Source organism: Propithecus coquereli, unplaced genomic scaffold, assembly GCF_000956105.1.
Source record: "Propithecus coquereli isolate 6110/MARCELLA unplaced genomic scaffold, Pcoq_1.0 Scaffold160, whole genome shotgun sequence".
In the NCBI taxonomy this organism is placed as follows: Eukaryota; Metazoa; Chordata; class Mammalia; order Primates; family Indriidae; genus Propithecus; species Propithecus coquereli.
Genome location: NW_012140525.1, coordinates 1,307,088 through 1,311,564, shown reverse-complemented (window position 1 = coordinate 1,311,564; position 4,477 = coordinate 1,307,088).

The following is a 4,477-nucleotide window of genomic DNA, read 5'->3' as shown; positions in this document are numbered from 1 at the left end:
ATCAATTTTTCTTTAGCTTCCACATATGAATGAGAACATGTGGTGTTTAACTTTTTGTTTCTGGCGTATTTTATTTAATATAATCTCCTCCAGTTTATGTTTGTGGAGAACCTGGTGCTATTCTTGGGTGACCTGCTTCTAGGTCAGGGTTCCCTTTGAAGCTTTGAAGCTAGGCATTGAGTTCTCCTCTCTAGTTTTGAAAGTCCTAGATGGCTTCTTCTTTCAATAAACGGCTGTTTTGTCTACAGTGAAAATCTGTCGTTCAGTGTAGCCACCTTCATCAACTGTTTTACCTAGATCTTCTGGATAATTTGCAGTAGCTTCTGCATTAGCACTTGCTGCTTCACCTTGCCCTTTTATGTTGTGGAGACAACTTCTTTCTTTAAACCTCACAAACCAACCTCCTCTACTTTCAAGCTTTTCTTTTGCAGATTCCTCACTTTGCTCAGCCTTTGTAGAATTGCAGAGAGTTAGGGCCTTGCTCTGGATTAGGCTTTGCTTAAGGGAATGTTGTAGCTCGTTTGATCTCCTATTTAGACCACTAAAGCTTTCTCTGCATAACAATAAGGCTGTTTCAGATTCTTATCATTTGTGTGTTCACTGAAATAACACTTTTAATGTCTTTCAAGAACTCTTACTTTGCATTCACAACTTGGCTAATTGGTGCAAGAGGCCTAGCTTTTGCCCTGTTGTGACTTTTGACATGCCTTCTCATTAAGCTTAATCGTCTCTATCTTCTGATTTAAAATGAGAGACAGGTGACACTTTCTTTCACTTGAACACTTAGTGGCCATGGTAGGGTTGTTCACTGGCCTAATTTCTAATTTCAATATTATTGTGTCACAGGGAATAGGGATGCCTAAGGAGATGGAGAGAGCTGGGGCAAAGGACACTCAATGGAGAAGTCAGAACACAGAACACATGCAACAATTATCAATTGCTTGATGTCTTTTATGGGCGCAGTTTGTGGCACCCCAAAACAATTACAATAGGAATATCAAAGATCACTGATCACAGATCACCATAACAGATATAAGAATAATGAAAAAGTTAGAAATATTGTGAGAATTTCCAAAAAGTGATATAGAGACATGGAGTGAACACATGGTGTTGCAAAAATGGTTCCGATAGACTTCCTCCATGCCGGGTTGCTGCTAACCTTCAATTTGTTAAAAACACAGTATCAATGTAGCACAATAAAGCAAAGAGCAGTAAAATGAGATATGCCTATATTAATCTTTCGGTGATTTTCACTGTGGTGGAAGAGTGATCCTGGTTACAGTGCAGGTGTTCACTCTCTGTATGTATGGTCTTGGAAACAAGTCACTTAACCTTTTTCAGGGCTTGCTTTTTATGCAGTGTAATTAAGTGCTTGGATTAAGTGATAGCTAAGGAATTTTTTTCTATAAAATGAAAACAATAGTTATTATTACAAGTGATTGTCAACATATGTATCTCCAGGATCAGTTTCTTTAGCAGAGTGAAGTTAAATTCCAGTAAATTATCTACTTTTCTGGGTAGGGGTGGGAAACATAAGGATTGTATATAGTTTGATATATTTCCCTGCATTTGTTTTAGGCTCTGATATGGAGTCTCTTCATGTAGTGTAGTCTTTACTTAAAATATCCGGTGGACAGGATAACTCATCTATTTTTAAAATTAGATCTTACTGGCCAAAATATGGTATTTGAATCACATCCACTGAGTTTTAGCTTGAAATTGAAGGCTCGGTGCTCAGTATTGCTTTTGAGTGGCTTACTAGTTTGGATATAAGACCTTTAAGCTCTGTCTATAGGAGGAAAGTAATTTCCAAAATAAATTACTATATGACTTATGTCCCAATCATAAAAAATATTTGCTTAATCTTTATCTCAGAATAAGCTTAATTTGACAAACATTTATTGAGTTCTAGGCATGGTAGGGGAAGATGAAAGTACAAAATAAAATGATTGCTGTATTATGCAATATTTAGCTGCAACAGTCTACTGACTGAATATAACTTTTCAACCCTTAACTCTTTTCCACACATTAAATTGAAGATAACTTTTAATTCCTTGATTTTTCAATTTTCTATTTCTCTATCCTGGCTTCCTTTTCTTCTGCATCTAATCTTAAAACCATGACAATACATTTTTAGTACCTCTTTCTTCAATATCCTTACCAGCTTTATCTCCATGTCTTTCTTTTTACCTGCACTTGAAGGCCCAGTTGTCAGCTTGGATTATCTGTTTACTACATCCAGGCTGCTGAGCACTGGACGTAACTATGGGAAGATTGGAGAGCGCAGATTTATCGTGTCTAGCTTCAGTTGGGTACTTAAATCTTCCTGGAGATCTTTTAAGCTTTTACTCAGTCTTTCTTCCATGAATTATTTTTCTAGGCTCCCAGAGCTCTTCTCAAATTCCCTCTCCTACCCCTATCCCTTGGCTCCTGGAACTTGACTATGCCTTGGAATTCACAGAGAAAATGGGCTGGACTAGGAAGACACTCCTAGTTTCCCAGCTTTCTATCTGCAAAGAATCTGTATCCACTCTAGCATTTTTCTACCACCTTTTCAGAGCAAGGATTCTTTCTTTCTATTGAAAAAAATTTACCTGCTTTGCCATTGGTCCCATAATCCCCACTTCCTCAGGGACTTCAATCCATCCAGTAACATGACTGACTCTTATAACTTCCAGATTTCTTTCTATATTGACTCCTTTCCACCAATTTCCATCCCTCCAACCCCAAACAGAATTCACTTCAATCTGGTATATTCTTCCAGGCATCACATCATATTATGCATTTCATTAACAACAGAGGTTCTTGAAAGACCATCCTTCACCTCTCACTCACCCCTGACACATAGCTCACTGTAACTAGGATCCTATCTCTGGAAATCTATGGAACTACTCTTGCTAAAATTGCCAGAAAACTTCTCATCACAAAATTCAGTGGGTACTTTATGATTTTTATGTAATTAATTTCTGAGGAGCATTTGATAGTAGAGTTGACCATTTCATTTTCTTCTCATAAAATACTTTCATCTCTTAGATCTTTATTTTCCTTCTACTTCTCTGAGATATCTTTCTTAGCCTCCTTTTTAGACCTATATCATCAACTTCATCCTATGTTTCTTTGTTTTTCATGATTTTGAAATACATTGAGTAAAAAAGGTATGGACTCTGTGTATTTTCTGTCCCCTCAATATTACCATCAACTGCTTCTATGGTTTCTTCTGTATTAGAAATGAAATGCTAGGAATCATGTTTCTGAAAAGGTCTATGGCTATAACAAGTAAATATAAATTAAAGATTCCACAATCCATATCTCAAACACAAACTTCCTCCTGTACAACATAGTAGGTCTCTAAGAATTCTAAAACAGTCCAGTTGGCTTCTCAGTGGAAACCTCAATTCAACTTGTACAAAACCAAACTCATTCTTTCTACGTCCTAAACCAGTTGCTTCATTTTGTCCGCTTAGTAAATGGCACTTCTGTCTCCTTCGGTTTCATAAACCAAATATTGGAAATCATTATAGATTATTCCATCCCCCTTCATTCCTACTGTTTACTAAATCCTGTCAATTCCTAAATTCTTCATCAATGAACTTTGTTATCTCCATACACACAGAGTCTTTTCTATCTGTTTTTCATAATTCTCAACTGTTTTAAGTCTTTTAACTAATATTTCTTTCTCCTGTTTAGCTTATTTTAATTCTTCTCTATATTGAATATTTTAAAGATTTGACGTGTGTAAAATCTTCAAATTGTTATCATTACCTTCAAGGCAGAACTTAAACTATCTTAGGTATAAAAAAGGCTGCATATTCATTTTATCTCATTTTCCCATGTCATTCCCTAAATGCAACTTCTGTTTGGCTTATATCTTAAGGAATATTCTTCGAGTTATCTGTGGCTTCAACATAATTTCCTCTCTCCTTATAATGACAGCCATCTCCTTTTTGCTTTAAGAATTACTATAAATATAATTTCTCAAAAGCATTTTGATGCTTATCAGCAGTTTATCCTCAACTACAATGAGCAATTGTTGAATTATTTTGTGTCCTTTTAACATTCTGTTCTTATCTTCTAACATACAACTAATTATGCAGTATCATATGCATATTTTAATTGTTGGGTAAGTTTCTATATAGTTTATGAGAACGTGATATCTATAAGGGCAAAGGACTGCCATCTTTTTATGAGTGCCTAACATCTTTCATAGTGCCTACTGGATATAGCTATTAATAATACAGAATAAAAGATTGATAAATGAGTTAACTCCACTGGCTAGGAAAGTCCAATTAGAGTACAGATTTATAATAATACTTTATAGATGTATTATGTGAGTGAGAGTCTAAAGGTGAGTAGAATTAGTCTGTCCATGGATATTGAGCTCTAATTTTTAACTAACCTCTACCAAAAACTTATAAATGACCCAAACCTTCTCTAATCTCATGTTAGATGGTATACACACATATAAAAATGATTTGAA